The sequence below is a fragment of the Astyanax mexicanus genome, chromosome 3, assembly GCF_023375975.1.
Source record: "Astyanax mexicanus isolate ESR-SI-001 chromosome 3, AstMex3_surface, whole genome shotgun sequence".
NCBI lineage: Eukaryota > Metazoa > Chordata > Actinopteri > Characiformes > Acestrorhamphidae > Astyanax > Astyanax mexicanus.
This window is the reverse complement of record NC_064410.1, coordinates 43,965,118-43,984,936: the sequence shown is the minus strand read 5'-3', so window position 1 is coordinate 43,984,936 and position 19,819 is coordinate 43,965,118. Positions and strand designations below refer to the sequence as shown.

Sequence of the window (19,819 nt, the reverse complement as noted above, 5' to 3'; positions counted from 1 at the left end):
AAATGACAGTGATTTTGCCGGCCTCTCTCTGAGTAAATAACATTTCTGGCCCTAAATTGAATGTTCGAAAACTCAAGCAGCAGCAGAGATAATGCACTTACATTTTCCCAGCTTGTTTACAGGGTTTTAACTGTGAGTGGTGGTCTAAAAGCCTTTTTAATGGGCAGAGCTTGATGTTTTTCTCTGTGTCTTCATTCGCAATTGCATCTGTCACCCCTAAACTTCACCTGTGGTTTTTAAGTGTTTCTGAGTGAGGACTGCTGAAGACATTCTCTCAGCTATGAAGGTGGATTCCAAGAATTTTAAACCTGAGGTAACGGGGTTCCGGTAACTTCCCCAAAGCTTACACGGCCTGTAGCAAGAAAAGTCATATACTATATTGCCAAAAGTACCGAGAAAGCTGCTCATTCATTGTTTCCTCTGAAACTAAGGGTATTAAAAGAGTATTTCATGCTTTTGTTGGAGTAACTGTCTTTACTCTCCAGGGATTTCTACTAGACTTTGGAGCATTGCTTAATTGCATTCAGCAGCAAGAGCAATAGAGAGGACAAGATGTTTGGATGATCATCACCCCAACTCTTCCTTAACTCATCCCAAATGTATTGGATGGAGCTCCACCATTCCAGAGAACACAGTTCCACTGTTTCACAGCTCAATACTGGGGACTTTTATACGACATTTTATCGACACCCAATTTTTTGCAATACAAACCTTTAGACAAGATAAGCTGTGTATGTGCATTAGCAACTCTGTGTCAACGATGGGTGTAACTTGAAGTAGGTAAAGACATTTAAAAGAAGGTGTGTTCCAATTTCAAACATTTAGTGTACTAAAAAAAGGGAAGTTATAAAATTTGCATATAAACAGGAAAATCAGCCAACATGAGATCATTTTTACTTTATAAAATGACTAAAAAAATGAATACATACTAAACACAAATACATAACAAACCCAAATTAATTACATTTAAGATTTCTGTTTATTTACACAGTTATCAGCACTTCTACTTACCCTGAACTCCTAATGATGTCACACAAAAGGATAAGGGTGTTTATTATTAGAAGTACTGTCTTACCCTTTGTGGTTTAGGCCAATTCCAGCATTATGTAAAAGGTATTTGGACTCATAATGTACTGCGATGTGTTGTGTACAGTATCGTGTGGTGCTGTAAACACAGGCCATGTGTGTATGTTGCACTGAGATCCAGGAGGAACGTTGTTTTGTTCCATGTTGTATTTGTGTATGGTTGGGAGTTCTTGATCTTGATCTCAGAGCACAAGGTTAGCACCTGTTATATAATGTGAATATGATGTAACCATTTCAGGTGAATACAGGCATATCTTCAAACCTTCAATTAAACATTCAAACCTTTAAACCTACATGTTACTAGTACAGTGTATGGGGCACATAATCAACAAATAGTTGTTAATATTTAAACCAGCTTTGTTAGCAAAAAATAACAATAATTTCTTATTATATATAAGTTAGTTGACAGACTTGCTGGGTTAAGCTCTTTCAAACAGTTCAATGGTTCAAAATACAAAGTTATAAATAATAACTAAAATTATTTTAACAAATTTTATACTTTGATTATTGAAGTAGAGGTTTGGGATTTTATACAACTTTATACAAATGGGTTATGGGCAGACCTTTTTGAGCATATTGTGTTGATTTTACGGATTTTTATATATTTGTATGCGTTGCATGATTTTTACTTCCTACTTATTTACAGTAACACTAACAACGTGAAATGAATAACATTTACAGTATTATCTGGTTACTATTGCACCTGCTAAGCGATGGAATATACAATATTAGGCAGCAAGTGAACTGTCAGTACCTGAAGTTGATGTGTTGGAAGCAGGAAGCCACTTTGATATGGTCTAAATAGTGATGGCTAGATAACTGGGTCAGAGCACATCCGAAAAATTAACCAGGTCTTGTGGGGTGTTCACATGTATACAACGGTCAGTACCTACAAAAAAGTGGCCTAATATTCACGGGGAACAAAGACATGCTTAAAAATAAAGATCTGATGGTAATGTCTGAATGACATGCCAAAAGTCACGGGATAGTAGTATATAATTTCTCTCATAGTGTACTGTACAACCCTGTGTCAGTATGATGACAATAATGGTGAATGCTAGAATGCCTGCTAAGGCTGTGATATAAAATATTAGGCAGCAAGTAAACTACCAGTATTTATAGGGAGCAAAAACATGTTTAAAAAAAGATCTGATGCTAATATTTGAATGGGATATTAGTATGTACTGTAAATTGATCATGAAGTGTTGGAATGCACTGGAGATCTTGTCCTGTTGTAGTGTACAGCTCTGTATCAGTATTATGGAACTGAATTGAGCGGTGCATTGTGGTGAAGTCCTTGTTTTGACAAGTCAAGGCTGTTTTAGTACCTACCTACACAATATGAGGCAGGTGCTTTTAAAGTTATGGCTGGTCCGTGTACAGTATACTGCCTACACACTTTATTGCAGTGATGGTGTCCCAGATTGAACGCAGTACCATTATGACATTGACATGGTCATTTGAAAGTGCTTTTATTCTTTTATAAGTGAAGCTAACATTTGCATTCAATGCATGCCCTTTTTAGTCTGTTATAACCTCTAACAGATTTATGCACAAGTCTCCAGTCTGCTGCTTCTGAACTGACTCTGAATGTAAGTAAGTAAGCCCTGCTAAAGGCTGCCCCCCTCCTCCTCGGGTTTTTTTTTATGAAACAGCCCAGGCTTCAAAGCCCTCAGCTAACGGGGCCGGCCAACTGCTCCATATTTGGGTTACACATTCACACACTCACACACGTACACACGCCCTCTCTCTCTCTCTTACACACACACACACACACACATATACGCACGCACACATACACACATACACACACACGCGCGCACGCACGCACTCACTCACTCCCTCGGTCACACACTTCCAGGAGGTGGGGGCATAGAGCCACAGAGCTATTAGCTCTGCTGCAGCAGACGTCGTGCTAGTTGAGGGGAGACGGTTCCACCGGCTAAAGCGGGCGCAGGAAGCCCCAACACGGAGAGCCGCGCACTTCACTGCCCGCTACAGCGCACAGTAAGTCCGCCCAATGCTCACCGGTTCTCCTGCCACTTTTACCTGCCTTTCCACCCCGAGTGAGAGAGAGAGTAGCGGAGAGAGAATAAAATGGCTGGAGCGAAAAGGAGACGCAGCGGATCAGAGACTGGCGTTCATATTTAAAAAAAAAAAATACAAAAATAAAGCTAAAAACTGAATATTTATCTTACTTTACCTGCTCTATCCAAATCCGTGCGTCTGATACAGTAAGTTTGACTGGATGACACCGTGCAGGGAGGCTGTTAAGTGAGTCTAAAACTAACACAACAACTCGAAGCGCAGAGCAGAGTGAGCGAGAGTAAGTGGGAGAGAGGGAGTCAGAGCGCGGGGGTTGGGGCGAGGCGAAGCCGGCCAGGGCGCGCTGTGGCCGGGCTGCTGAGGGAGGAGAGGGCGCTGGCCAACTTCCCCACAAGCTTCTCCGCTAACTAAGCTACACACGGCTCCGTGTTTTCGCACAGCGCTAGATAGTCGTTTGTACTTTTTGGAAACCGCCAGCGTGTCGCTTGTCGTGGCTTTTTAGCGTAGTTTTGTCTCTGTTTCCTAGCTGAGGAGACTCGCTTATGGGAATCGGGCTGCTGAACCAGAAAACACACAATTGCGGAAGTGTTGCTACGCGCTACGCTGTTTATTCGTAGAAACGGGGCGCCTGAGTTAACGTTACTGACAGCTCTCTCTCTCTTTCTCTCTCTCTCTCCTCAGCCACCACCGCGCTGAGTAAAGGTGACAAACAGCAGCTGGAGTTCAGCTCCTCCATTCATACTGTTTCTACTTAAAGCGGGATTGAGTGTGTTTCATTGACACTGCTGTGTGCGTGTGTGTGTAGTTAGCCTCCGGTGTGTGTGAGTGTGTGTGAGTCCAGCTCTGCTGGTTATATAATGAGCTGCTGGGATCTCTTCTGCTCCAGCTTACAGTATCTCCCTCTCTCCTCCTCCTTCTCCTCCTCCTCTTCTGTTAGTTTACATTCACATTATTTTATAACTGTGCCTTAAACACACGGAGATATATATGACTTCCTAAAAATATCGCTGTTTATTTTAACTGCAAAAAAAATATGGAACATTACAGTTGATGAAGGTGCTCGTGCTCATCTTACTGTATTGCATAAAGAGAAAAAGTTATGCAGTCAATAAAATATATGAATTATTAAATAGTAATAATAATAATAGTTGTATTATATAAACAAAATAGTTTTATTTTGATAATAATGTATAATTGCAATTGACTTCATTTGCCTAGGGGTGGACTGTTGCCCTCTGACCCTGTCCAATAAAGATCACTTTAATGCATAAACAAACAAATAAATTAATAAATAGAATGTATTTTCAATTTTAAGTTATTCACAACCTGCTCACATTCCCAGTGTGGTAAAGTAAGTAAGTAAAATTTATTTATACAGCACTTTTCACAGAGAGTAGACACAAAGTGCTTTACAACAACAAAAACATAGAAAATAAAATATACAATTGCCTTCCTAAAACATATACAATAAAATAAATAACAAAAGGAGAACACAGTGTTGCCAGGTACAGTTATCCAAATGCACGTTTAAAGCTTACTTTATCACAAAAATAAAATAAAATAATTAACATATTTATCAAAATATAGATAACCATTAACTGACAACTATCGAATTTGAAGCAGAATTAATGATACTATTTTAATAACATAATAGAAATAAATGTAATAACATTAAATGTATTTAAAGGTCCCCTTCCAATTAAGGTCACTTAAATGCATATGTAAATAAATAAATACATAAATAGAATTTATTTGCATTTAACCGCCATTCACAATCAGTCACAACCATATTTATTAAAATTATATAGAAACAGAATTATTGATAATTTGTTAATATCATAAAGAATTAAATGTACTTAAAAGTCCCTGTCCAATAAGAGAAACTTTTTCAATGCCTATGCAAATAAATAAATAGAATGTATTTGCCCTTTTACATTTCCTGTACTAAAAAAGCTTACTTTATTGTAAAAAGGGTAATTAAAAGCCCCTGTCCAAGAAAGGTCATTTTAATGCAGCATATCTAAATGTATTTGCATTTTTACTGTCATTCACAACCTGCCCACATTCCCTGTGCAATAAAAAGCTACTTTATTGCTAAAATAGGAAGTTAATTATTTAAGATTATTAAAGATAATAACAGAATTAGTGATACTGTAATAATAATATTAATATATATATATATATATATATATATATAATTAGGAGTTTCTAGATTATTGACATCAAATGGATGTTGATCTGAAGTAGAAGTGCTCAAATACTAAGCTTCAGTACAATCCAGTACATGCTACTTTACTGCATGCAAATATAAATAGGCCTACATCACTAAAATAAAATAAATGCATAAAGGAAATGCACTTTTTTAAACCATTTCTTGTCACATTGATGCTCAAGGTACTCATTTTATTGATCTAATGCAGGTCAATTTAATGCAAATATAAACAACAAACAAATAAATAAATGTATTTGCATTTTTCGGTTATTTATAGCATTGTATGTGCAGTTGAGGTGTTCATGTATCTTCACAAGCTCAGTCAGCTTCATTAAGCACTCATAAATGAAACAATGAATGAATGAATGGATGAATGAATGAATAATTGAATGAATGAGTAATGAGTAACCAATACAGTCGCATTGTTTTCAGATGATTCATAATGTCATGTATGTGATCAGGCTGTTTGGTTTCCCTGCTCAAGCTGGCAGTGGCTCACTGGAGCAGAACTGGAGCAGATATGTTGTTTTCCAAGCGAGAAAAAAAAAAGTTTTTAATCTCAAGAGTCTGACACGGAGGCGTTAATGCATCTAGCAACCGAAGAGGGAGTGTTGCTGATACAGACATAAGTGAAACAGTTATACAAGCCTCAGGATGCCACGGAGAGGGACGGATCTGTTGTGTTTCTCGCTCCTTTCCAAGCTGCTCTGGTTATATGATCCTCTAACTAGACTGTATCGTGCAGCTGTAAGATCATAAGAGCTGAGCGAGGAGTGTTGTGGAGCCGTTGCTTATGGCTGTTCTGTGAAGATGTGCTTGGAGCCTATTGTGGTGCTGTGTCAGGCCTCCAGTGTTGATCTATCCTCAGCACCACTTAATTTTAAATGCTGATGAGTTGTAATTAAGACAAAGTGTGGCCTAATCACAAGCGTGCTTGTGCGTCAGCTCATTTGTCTGTGTTGCACACACACACACACACACACACAAGCACATGCGCACACCCACATACACCCTAACACACACCTGCCACTGGCTCCTAAGTTGCTCATTCTTGTCAGTGTTTCTGTGTAAGTGCAGCTGCACCTTTAAAGGCACTAAATGTGTCGTAACGGGCTCAGTGAGCTGGAGCATGGCGAGCGGGTGACAGGTGCAGGCGAGGCTAACCTTTCACGCTCGAGTGCCAGTGAAATATGGAGGGACACACCTCCACCTGCAGATACGGCTTACATAATACAGCTGTGATTGACAGGGGTAGTGTCAGCCAATGACAGAAGAACTAAAAGTTAGTTAACGCTGCGAAAGGGGCGTGACTGGCAACAGCCTCAAAAACTTGGCTTCACCTTCACTTTTTCCTGAGAACACTTTGTCACATTAGGCCTATCCGGACAAGATCTTTGCATACACTCCCTTACAGGTGTGTGTGTGTCTGTGTGTGATTATGAGTGTGTGTGTGTGTGTGTGTGTGTTAGGGCTGCAGAAAAAACACCCTAGTTGTGATTGCACTGCTATCTATATTATTTGGAACTGCCATATTGAGTTACAGTTTTGCGAGAACCTTTGTTGTGGTTCACTTTGTGGATACCCATTTTAATTAATGCATTGAGCTGCTTTAAGTTGATTACCCATTGCTGACAAAGATGTGCAAATGCACATACATGCACAGTTTGTCTAGTGCCTATATAGAAGGATTACCAATAAAATAGGACTCTCTGGAGCAGATAGATATGAACCACATTTGTATGGGAGTATAAATGCCCTCCAGCAATGAGCTGTGGATCAGTGAAACTGTGTTCTGTGGAACGATGGTGCGCCATCCAATACTTTTGGGATGAGTTGGGGAGTTAGAGGTTGGTTTCAGTGATGATGACATCCAACATTCTGGCTTTACTAATGCTGTTGTTGCTGAATGCATTCAAATCCTCACAGCAATTTTCCACAATCTACTCCAAAGCTGCTCAGTCTGCTATACAGCAGAGAGACAGTTACTCATACTATGACAGTTTTCCTAAAGTTTTATCAAAACATTTTGATATACTGTATCATTTTGGTTACAGTATCGCAATATATTGCAATATATTGAATCATAACCCCTGTATTGTGATACTTGTTATCTTGCTAGATACTTCCCAATACACAGCCTTAATCTGAAGTGCAAGTACCAATACATCAGTACATAATAATTATGAACAGATGATAAATCACACAGTCATATAGTTCATACAAGACTAGATCAGCTCAGCCATGTTGATGACATAACTCTAGAGCTGTTTTGTCGTTTTATCTGTACTCCAGGAGTAGTTTTTGCAGTGCACCTCGGATTTGGAGCTCCGTAACATCCTTAGTATCTTCTCCTTTTAGAGTATCAAAAAGGTAGAGAACTCGCACCGGGACAAAGTACAGCAAAGTACAGGAGGAGAAAAGGAACGGGAAGGAAAGCAGAGGGAAAGGGATGGGGGACGGAATGAATGGAGCTGGTTCCAGACCTTTGCAGGCCTCTTTCATCTCAGCTTTATTCATTTTCTCCCCCTTCATGGGCGAAGTACACAGGCTTAAACTGCTTTTGTACTGTAGTGTTGCAGAGAGGGTTTTTTGATGTCAAGATGAAAAACATTCCTCTTGCCGGTGAGTGGATGTCGGCACGCGGGTCATTCTTCTTCCTCACTACTCCCAGTGTGGACTTTTACACAAATTCACTATAAAGCCTGCTCTTTTAATGGTGGAATTTGAGGATGAAAAAAAACCCCTGAAAGTACCTGCTGTAGAGTGCATTTAGAAGACTTTGTGTCCCACATATCAGCCACCACTGTAGTTAAACTCTGACACCTCTGTGCAGGCATGCCCAGTGCGTGAGAGCAGTCCTGCGTACAGTAAATCAGAGGAAACGCTTCTGTAAATAAATCATGCACGTGAGTCAGTGCATGTTGCTTCGGACTGTTTGTGCAACTGTGTGATTCGTGATTTGTAGCAGAAGTTTAGCTTTAGCTTTAAGGTTTAAACGTAATTATGTAATTGGACATTTAATAACACATTGATTGATACAACTAATCATATTTACATTTTTTATATCAGTATTAATATTCACTGACATTCAAGTGATATTCAGTAATTGCACATTTAAATATGCACTTATTCCTTTTACTATTTGCTTTAAGGGCAAGAAATGACAAAAACATAGTAAAAAAGCCATGGATGTTTTTTTTTTCAAGACAAGACAAGAATAGCTTTTTATCAAGTTCAGGGCAGAATAATATCACAATATCTCACATTCACACTTCAAAAAAAAATTCTTTGTTTTAATGAGTTAATTCAGTATCAAATTATGAGATGCTTTTACTATCACAGTGATTACCTCAATAACGTGATACGTTGAAAGTGCCTTTATTATCATCATTTATTATATTATTATTTTTAAGTACACTGTACAGGTTCTTTTCTTTACATATTTGTAGCTCTGGAGCAGATGGTTTGATGTCAGGTCCACCCTACAGGACCTTTACAATCATCAGATTGTTGTACTCTTCACACAACAAAACATATTGATGTCTTGTAATCAGGAATCGCTTAGTGGTTGTGGTGTGCACACTACATGACTGGTTAGCAACCTGGTGTCACAAATGACACAATCTTTCACGAGAAGGAACCCACAATGAGCCTGACAGCTCTTTTGTCACGAAAGCACTTGTGAGAACATTTTAAACCTTTTTTTCCAGAAATGGATGCAAAACCCACATGCAGGCTTGATGTTTTATAACTTCTCCCTCAGCTTTGTTCTGACCCCATGTCTTGTGCTCTCATTTACTATAGCTTAATAATAAGTTGCTGCCCTAATTTCCACATACACCTAAAATATTGATTCTAAAATCATGTAGTATAAACCTGTCCCAAGAATTACTCAAGAATTGCAACTTGGTGGGTATTGAACCCATAACCTTGACCTTGTCATGTGCTTGGTCTCAGGTGTCATGCATATTAAAGAGAATTTCAATGACCAGGCCATGAGTGACCCCTGTGTGTGAGTTGATGACCTCTTCATGGTTTGCACTTTGGTTTGTTTGCATGTAGACCTTTTCTCAACATCTTGATCCTAATGCACATTGAAAACATTCCTCCTACTACTCTGTCTAGAGTGGATTCACCCCAGCAACATGTATTGTCACTGCGTTTTTCAAACATGGAAGCATTAAAAATAATATCTGCAGAGCCGTCTGTGGTTTGTTGGTTGCCCTTTCTGTAACCCGGTTGTTCAAATGATAAAAAGTGCCTTTAGCAGTAAACCTGCAGGAACTGTGTAATGGTGTGTAATGAGTGTTAAAGCCTAATCAAAAGGTTGGTTATTGAGGCTGCGCTCAAAGCTAGGCCTGTGTGTATTTTCTTAGACCTGAGGCTAGTGCTAATCCATATCACTTCTTTTTTTCATCCCTGCTGTTGGCCTTGATTCATATTTGATAATGTTCTCTCTGAAGTGTGATGGACAAGGGGAGGTCTCCCAGCAACCAAGGACTCTGCGTGTAATGAGGAACTTAGTGGAACAACATGACTGAAAAATGGCCTTCTATTTATAGCTGGCTTACCATCAGTCATGCGTTTCACTTGCTCATTCGAACAATTCAGGTAGTATCCAAAGATGACCAAACAACTCTTCTGTCAATATCTCTGTTCCTCCTTCAACCAGAACATCTGCAAAGGAGCCTGAAGTGGAGGAGAGACAAGATCGTAAAAAAATGTATTAATAGTTTTTTTTTTCTTTTTTGAGATTTTCAAAGTAGTTAAATCGTGGTACCTGAAAACGATGCTGAAACCTGTCACAATAATCAGTTTTGAAGAGTATATGGTCAAAGAAATAATATTATTGTCAATTTAAGATAATTTTATGCCACAGATTAACTGATACTAAAACACAACACTGTGATCACACTAGGGGTGGGCAATATTATATTGTATACAATATATCGTGACACAGAAATATCATGATATTAAAAATCCATATCGTGATAATAGGGCTGTTCTGTCTTAAAATTAGTCTATTATTTACTGTGAAGCTTTAGGTTTATTTATTGTATAATTGTTTTAGTTTGCAGTTTATATGCATGCACTAAATATTCTGCAATATTATTTGCTGCATTATATTATTTTATGCTATATTATTTATTTTGCCACATTATGATTATACTGTTATACTATTATACTATATTCCTGAAATGAATTAATTATTTTAGTTTTCCTATATCGCCAAGTATATCGTTATCGCAAAAATACCCTGAAATATCGTGATATTATTTTAGTGCCATATCGCCCACCCCTAGATCACACCCTTTTAAAAAGCAATAATCTTTTAATAGTTTGAAAGATTCCTTTGGCAATTCATATCACCTGTCGAAAGTTTGTGTCATATTGAATGCTCCAACCCCTAGCCTTAAGAAACATGTGTTCTCCTGTCACACTCAGCTCTGTGTGGGTATGAAGGCAGTGTTATTGATGCACTCGTTGACTGCACTGCTGGCTGAAATATTGGTGACGTTCATTATTATGTAAACAAGCACAATGCAACTCAACACAATGGTCAATATTGAGGTCAGCAAAAAATAGAGATATTTTATTAATATTTTGTATGATAAGTTGTTAAGGCCAACAACAGGCTTATATGATACATGACACTTTCTTCGTTTTTTAAAGATTTTGAGTTACTTTGCTGCACTAAATTTAGTTAAATAGGACTTAAAGACCAGTTATGCTCAATTTGTACTGAAGCATGATATTGTTGAGTACTGGCAGTATCCACAATATGCCTTAAAAGATGTATAAAATGTGACTTTATTACCCTGTTATTTTGTCTCTAAATGAAAATTCTACAAAAACAAATTATGTACTCTGCATAAATTGGCTGGTTTATGACACTTCAATAGCTTAAATAAACTACAAAGCTTAGCGTAGCATAGCCTCGCTCAGCAGGGTAACAAAATAATTGTTGGCTTTGACTAGTGGGCTGGCTATATGTAAAATTTGTGGTTTAAAAATGATAAGTCAAGACTGTTTCGAAACTGTGTTGAGGTTTTGCTTTAGCTCGTTTTGCAGCTCTGTTCTGTTTATGCTATATGCATTTTCAAATAAGAGACAAAAGTATTTGTGGTTTGTAGGGGTGGGCAATATGGCTCTAAAATAATATCATGATATTTCAGGGTATTTTTGCGATAACGATATACTTGGCGATATAGGAAAACAGAAAAATAAGTAATTGATTTCAGGAATATAGTATAAGAGTATAACAGCATAAAATAATATAATGCAGCAAAAAATATAGCAGAATATTTAGTGCATGGAATTAAACTGCAAACTAAAACAATTATACAACAAATACACTTAAAGCTTCACAGTAAATAATAGACTACTTTTAAGGCAGAACATCTATATTATCACAATATGGATTTTTAATATCATGATATTTCTGTGTCAAGATATATTGTATACAATAAAATATTGCCCACCCCTAGTGGTTTGCTGTGTCACAGTTTAGTCACCTTCAGGATCCTTAATGTGATATTGACCCAGGCAGTTCTGATATTAAATTGCTTCAATGTGGAGATGAGTCTCTAATTATTAGTTTCATCCAGAAAATGCAGATATTTTGGTAAAAAATGAAGAAGATGGATCTTTACCCACATCAGGGGTTCACTCTTGTGTTTGCATGTATGGTAATTACAGTGTGCAGCAAGTTTATTATAATAATTTATTTTGTATGGTATCACGCAACCTTAATCAGTTTTGGCTGGCATCTGCCCTCGATCAGCGAATGAGGACAATTACTGTGGAGCCAGAGTGCTATCCTTTCAGATGCATTCAGCAGATAAGAGGGACCACCAAAAGACCAAGAGAGCCTCTCTCCTCTCCCAACAACTCCTGGCCACTTCAGTCCCGTCCTCTCCGGCCTCTATTCTTACCTCTTACTGTAGATTAGATATCTTATGTTATCAGAGTGGGAGTACAGGCTTCAGCACACTCTGAGTGATCAGCTGATTCATTGGGAAGTCGACACTAGGCCTAGGCCTGCAGAGCAGAAGGAAGAGTGCAGACAGTCTGCAAAAGAAATTTACATAGATTTTACTATGCAGATGAGTTCATCATTTCCATAGTGTTTATTTAGTGCTGAGTGGTAATAATAGATTAGCATTGAATAAATAATAATGTAATGTACAAGTACTGAACTTGAATACTAAATATATTATTTAAAGTAAATTATTTAGTAGTGTAATGTTGTACTTTTTTAAAATAAGTTATTTAAAATTTTTTTCCCAATTTACATAGCCAATTACCCAACCCACTTATTGGGACTCCCCCTATCACTAGTAATGCCCCAACACACCAGGGGGGTGAAGACTAACACATGCTTCCTCCGATACATGTGAAGTCAGCCACCGCTTCTTTTCAAGACGTTTTTTCTTTTCAAGCGTTGCCGAGCAGCCAGCACGCTTGGAGGAAAGCGCAGCGACTCGGTTTCGATACATCAGCTCACAGACGCCCTGTGCTGCAGACATCACCCTAGGGGAGAGAGCGCCATCTACCCACCTGGAGGGAGTAGGGCCAATTGTGCTCCCTTTGTTTTTATCCTACAGAAATAACTGTTATTGTCTCGAAAAATTCTAAATATGGTTGATGTTAGGGGCTACAACCAAAGATGATTTTGATAATAAATTAGTCTGTTCATTATTTCTCAGATTAATTAATTATTAACCTGAAAAAAATGGCAAAAAACTTTGATTGACAGCATTTTATTTAATAAACTGTGTTTGTACTTATGTTTTATAAGGAACACATAACAAACCTAACAATTATTACAAAATATTAGTGTTTACATGAATTAGAATAAAAAAATGACCAGTTACAGTAATGTTTCATGTTGTTTAAAGACTGTAGCATGTTCTTGTACATGTTCATGTACACTTATTGAGAGAAAAAATAGAACTTGTTGTTAACTTTAGCTTGACTAAAACTATGGTTTGTTTTGGAACTGCTGGTAGAGCTGCCACATTGTAAGCTTGACTTCAAGGTGGAAGTAAAAAATAGAATTATGTTACTATAACCTTGAAGGTGAATCTCCTTCACTCATGACTTTAACATTCATCCAGCTTAATGTTGCTTTTCTTAGATGTCCCCTGAGAAAATTACAGGCTGAATTACCTACTGTTTTTTGCTGAACTCCATGGTCCTCCGGTAATTTTAGTCCTATCCAGACTGACGTCTCTGAGTTTCTTCTCCTCACATTTAATAAAAGAACTAATTGTCCTCTGCTACGCAGTGCAATTGCACTTCGGGCACATGTTTCCACGGAGATTCCCGTAAACACAACAGCGAGTGGAAATGGAGGAGCTACTGAACACGATGTCACGTGACTGAGAAAGCCAGAAAACTTACTGGTCCTCCTGTTTTTTCAATTGCAGTCAACATGCAAGTGTTTTAGCACTGATTTAAAGTGTAAAGTATTTTTCACAGACGTCCCCCTGAGAAACTAATTCCATCTGGATAGGGCTTTATATAAAGTACACATTTACTGTTTATAAACACTACACTTACTGGACAAACTGGGTATCCAGTGGATTTGGTCTGTGCTAAGCCTAAGGAACTGTGTTCTCTTGTATGTTGGTGCTTCAACCAGTGCTTTTGGGGTGACTTGGGCAGACAGGATAAGCTCTTTAATTTTTCTAAAACTCTTGATTTCAGAAGAAACTACAAAAAAGCAGGTGTCCTAATACTCAGTCCATATATTTTATATTTAATATCAAATGTTATAACCTAGCCCTATTCGTATTACATTAGAATCAAGTGAACTCAGTGCTTTACTTTTGGTTCAGTGTAGTGAGGCCCTCTCTACTCTACGCTCTCTCTACTATCTCTTCAGCACAGGTCCTAGGAGGCCAGAGACAAGAGCATGACAAGCTGCTGTGTGGATGGTGTGTGTGTGTGTGTGTTTGTGTGTGTGTGTGTGTATGCTGGTTGAGGGTGGCACAGCAAGTCTCTGCCAAGCAGCGTAAGCTTCATGAGCTATGAATGTGTCCAGAGCGAAGGAGGATATGCATCGAGAAAGGAATTCAATAACAGGAAAACGGCACTGATACAAACAATCTGTGGAATACCAAAACCCACCCTTACTACTGTTATTTTTGGCATGGCATAACCTTTCCTTATTATGCATGCTTTCTTATTCCTACGACACGCAGTGGCTAGAAGCTCATTCACCCTGAGGTGCTTGATTGCAGATTCTGTGGAAAGAGTGCATAATGTCTGGCAGCAGGTTTGGGAACTACAAGCTAGTGCTGGGTATTTATTGTCTGTACCTAACATATACAAATGGAAAGGGAAACTCAAAACTCACATGTGCTCCCTGTTAGACATGCTCTTTGCTGACACAGATGTGCAAATGCACACATCCAAATTGTCTAGTCTATGGAACAAATAAACATGAACCTGTTGACACCATGTCTAATGTTAGGTGTGGATTAGAGGGGTATAAAGCTAGAGTTTAACGATTTCTCAAGAATTCTATAAAAAATTTAAAACGTGTAATAATATTAATAACACAGTATATCCAAGTTTATACAATGAATTATATCAGACAGCATTTACATTTACATTTATGGCAGTTACCTGACACTCTTTTCCAGAGTGTAGTATTAGGAGTATTGTCCAATTACTCGTACTGGTGTGGTGCAGCATAGTCACCCAGACCAGAAATTGAACCCCAGTCTCTTTATCCACTGTACCACACAAACCAATAATCTGGACAGTTTGCCTCTAGTAGATGTGTCATGAAAAATGAGGGCAGTGTGAATTTTACCTGTGTTTCAAGCATGTTATAGCATGATATATATAATTTAATTTCCATTATGTGACATTTTACATGATGTGTACAACAGTTGTGCATGCACTGTGACACCCATACTGCAATTATATATTGTGCAGCCCTGTGTGGAACTGTGTTCTCTGGGGTGATGGTTCTCCATCTAGTGCTCATTTTGGGATTGGCGTTAGGGATAAAGTGGCAGAATAAAATCAAGTCTCCAAAATCTAGCACAACGTCCATGGAAAATAGAGACAGTTACTCTAAAAAAACAGAATAAGTTATTTTTTAATAACTTTTATTTTGGACTAAACAGTGAATAAACAGATGTCTTAGTAATTTTTGCCCATACATTGTATTTTGCAGCTGTAGTGCAAAAACCTTAGTTGCCGTTTTTTTTTTTACGTAATTTGATTCTTGCAGTTGTTTTTTTTTTTACATTGTTTTAATAATTTAATATGACTACATTACATTGGCATCCATTAAAGGATCAGAAGTTTTTTCTCCTCCCTGCTATTTTTGGAGATGCAAAGTTGATCCATGACAGCGAGGAGTTGTAAATTATTGTGACGCTTCATTTGATCGAAACTGCCCACCACTACAGGCGTCACTCCACACAGTAATACAGCCCCCAGTAATTTCCTGGAGTTAAAATCAACCATGAATAGGCAGAGTGCGGTTTGGGTCACGACAGAGGCAGTGTAGAAATGACAGGCTGGTGTTAAGGAAAGTAGTGGGTGCAGAGATAAGGCGGGAACTGAAGCATTGCCCAATTCTGTCCTATTTCTCCTCCTATGTGATGTCATGTGGGCAGCGAGGGAGCGTCTGTGTTTAGAAAGAGAGACGCTTCCTCTCTCCACCTCTTCTGCTGGCCACGCGTCGTCCCTCTGAAGTCTGCCCAGAGAGAGAGTCTGAGGGGAGGCCTGCCAGAGAAACATTCCTGCCTTCCACGTCTCTGAGGAGTTTTTCCGCTTTTTTCCATGAAGCTCTCCAAAAAAGTGTGTGCTGGCCGGCCAAAGGTACTTCAAACATAGATAAAACCCTAAATTCCTAGACTTCTTGATTGTAAACATTCTACAATTCTGAATATACATTACTTGCTTCATTGCTAATCTGACGTCTGTTGAACCAGTACATGCTTTGTGCATCAGTAACTTTTGCTGCGTTACAAAAATGCATTTTTTTATTGATTGTTTTTTTTCTCTGGAAGAGTTTTGAGTGCCAGGAAGCTCCGAGTCGGATTCTGGCAGTGATAAACGGTGCGTTCTTTGGTAAATAGGCCATCCCTGGCATGTGGAGAGTCAACAGTTGTGAGTGTGTGGAAACAGCACTCAGATGGAGAGGCAGGTTGAATGAGCAGCAGGCAGTGGACTGATGAGGCCTGACACAGATAAATGAGGCTAATCTGGGGGCCACGCTGCACACACTATCCCAGGTGTCAGCACTGAGCTTGGGAGAGAGAGAGAGAGAGAGAGAGAGAGAGAGAGAGAGTGAGCTACCTTACACTACTGTACAAGACAACAACAGGTGTGTCTGTTTGAGTCATTTTAAAGCTTTACATTTCATGCTGAACACAGAACAGCATTTAAAAGCCTATTGCCACTGCATGCAAAAACCTTGCAGCTTTGTTTTTGCAAGTTTCAAGTAATAGGAAAATGGTGATTGTTCTTTAGATTGTGTCAAAATTTCATAATGAATGGAGCAATAAATTATAATATATTTTTGCTGACTTCCATTGAAAGCCATTGAAGGTTTATCTCTCCTCTTAAAAAGTTATTGTTTTGGAGAGATAATGTGTAAAAGTGTATGACAGAACAAAAAGCTGAGAAAATATGTAGGTAGCAAGTTGCTTTGTTAGCATTCTCCAGAACAGACAGTTGTACGTTAGCTTGGTAAGCTAATGTTAAAAAGAACCGCAGAACCAGTACCGCTATAGTCTTGGTGATAATGCTGCATTCTGTTTATTTTAAAAGTTGGGTGATCAAGTTCGGAACTACTTCACAGACAAATTGACAGCATAGCAGTTACTGTATATTTCTGACTATAATGCGCACCAGATTATAAGGCTCACTATCAGTAAACTTCTATTTTAAGTGTTTCTTATAGTCCAAAATATATTGTAAACATTAAGATAAATGTACACTATCTAAAAAAAACACTTGTCGAAAGATAACTGGATTGACGGTCCTTTACTAGCATTTTATTGTGAGTGAAACCAAAATATGTCCCTGATTATCAGTGTTAGCATTGTCCCATGTTAGCATTGTCATCTTGTTAGCATTGTTAGCTGTTGATACCAGTTGAGAATGATGCATTATTCAATTCAATTCAATTCTAATTTATATAGTGCTTTTACAATAAATGTCACGAAGCAACTTTACATATGATATGAGATATGAGTCCAAGCCTCTAATGAGCCAGCACCAAGGTAATGTGGCAACAGTGGCAGGGAAAAACTCCCTATTACTTAGAGGAAAAACCCTGGGAGAAACTAAAACTCAGTAAGACAAACCCATCCTTCTCTGGTTTTCCCATCCAAACATCATTAAAACATCCACAGAAAGAATTTGGATAGTAGTGTGTGTACAACTTAATGAGACAGAGTAGAAGTGATGATAAACTGTACTACTGCTTTTACTACTGTTACACAGCCATCATGGTGAGGCTGAGATACGTAGGGGTATTCCAATGGAAATTTTATACTCAAAACGTATGACAACCCAGTTACAATGGAACACAGCAAGCCTTCTACAGTACACACAACTGATTTCAGTATAACATTTGCCTTTAAAAAACTCAAACGTGGCTAAAAGTGAATTGAAGCCAGCTAGCATTAAGCATATGGCTAGATAGTGACTGTTTGTTTTCATTAGCTTTCTGTGGCATTACCTTAGGGTTTTAAAGAAAAAAACAGATGCTTGGCCTGTGTCTATATATATTTAAGTGACGTCATATTCTCAGAATTGTTCCCAAGAGCTATCTTGCCTCACTCCTTAAAGTGGGCATTTCCTTAATGTGCTTCCCCACAGTTAACTGATAGATCAGAACAAGACTTGGGCAGCATCTAAAACCACAAATGCACAGTAGTATGGTAACAGAAAAAGTACACCGCTGTGAGCGTTGCTTTCAAAATTAAAATACGTGTAGGGTTGTATTACTGTATGTGGTTTGAGATGCAGCAGTAGAGGTACAGAGGGGATCTCCATTTGCACATTTCTGGCTCGAGGAGCTAACAGGAATGCGAAGAACAAGCTCACACTGTGCTGGAGTAAGAAAACTGGTGCGTAAACATATCTGAAATAACATGGGAAATCACTGGCACTGTACAGATAGTGTAAAACAAGCCAGGGTGTGAAAAGACGAGATGAGTGCTAATGCTGTGTGGTCCGTGAGCATCATGGAAATCCATATTGAGCGTAGTAAAATAAAATCAATTCTCTTTGGCTAACGCAAGAGCTGTGGACACAGGAAAATTATTTTTTTTTTCAGCAGATGGTAGTTAGAATGAACCCAGCTGTGTGGGCCAAAGTGTCAAACACACTGGCTTGATTGTTCACAATAATAGAAAGAAAGGTACTGATTAGTTCTTTTAAAAATGATATATAATTGTGTTGATGTTGTACAGTACATACGTTTAATTCATGTAGAAATTTTGCAGATGAAAACTGTGAAAACCAATTCTATGAAGCTCTCTACACTCTTCTGTTCTTGAGCTAATCTGAAGGCCACATGAAGTTTAGAGGTCTGTATGGATTGACTCTGCGGAAAGTTTGCAATCTCTTGCTCGCTATGCACCACAGCATCTGCTGACCCTGTTCTGTCATTCAGTCACTTCCACTTTAATACCAGTATGTTTTTTTTTTTATTTCTAATTTTCCCCCCCATTTTCTCCCCAATTTACACGGCCAATTACCCAACCCACTCATTAGGACTCCCCCTATCCTTAGTGATGTTCCAACACCAGGAGGGTAAAGACACATATCTCCTCCAATATATGTGAAGTCAGCCACCGCCTCTTTTCTAACTGTTGCTGATTCAGCATTGCCAAATAGCATCACAGAGCGCTCAGAGGAAAGCGCAGGGACTCGGTTGTGATACATCAGCTCACAGACGCCTTGTGCTGATTGGGAGTAATGTGGGGAGAGAGATCGCCATCTACCCACCCAGAGAGAGAGCAAGGCCAATTGTGCTCTCCCAGGGCTCGGCAGCTGATGGCAAGCTACATAAACAGGATTCGAACCGGCGATCTCCTGAACATAGTGGCAGCAATTGACCCATTGGACCACTCGTGCCCCCTTTAATATATTCAATATTATGGAATATTTAGTAGTGAGGAAATTTCACTACTGGACTTGTTGCACAGGTGTTGCATCCTATCATGGTACCACGCTGGAATTCACTGAGCTCCTGAGAGCCTGAGACCCATTCTTTTACTAATGTTTGTAGAAGCAGTCTGCATGCCTAAATGCTTGGTTTTATATAGCTGTAGCCATAGAAGTGATTGGAATCTGAGGTTAGTGATTTGGATGAGTGAGCGAATACATTTGGCAATATAGTGTCTGTAGATAGATAAACTGATAGATATGTAGATCGATTGATTGATTCAGAGCATTACTATTTTCAGCATGCGGAAACTTCGTTATTGC

General features: G+C 38.6%; 1 protein-coding gene across 1 annotated transcript in view; it reads left to right on the top strand.

Annotated features, from left to right (window-relative positions):
- The first annotated feature begins 2,917 nt into the window (after positions 1–2,917).
- Positions 2,918–19,819, top strand: part of atxn1a (ataxin 1a) — a 146,653-nt gene continuing 129,751 nt past the window's right edge. The window contains exon 1 of the mRNA XM_015605820.3: positions 2,918–3,093. The gene's annotated coding sequence lies outside the window, so the exon portion shown is untranslated. The remainder of the gene's footprint in view (positions 3,094–19,819) is intronic.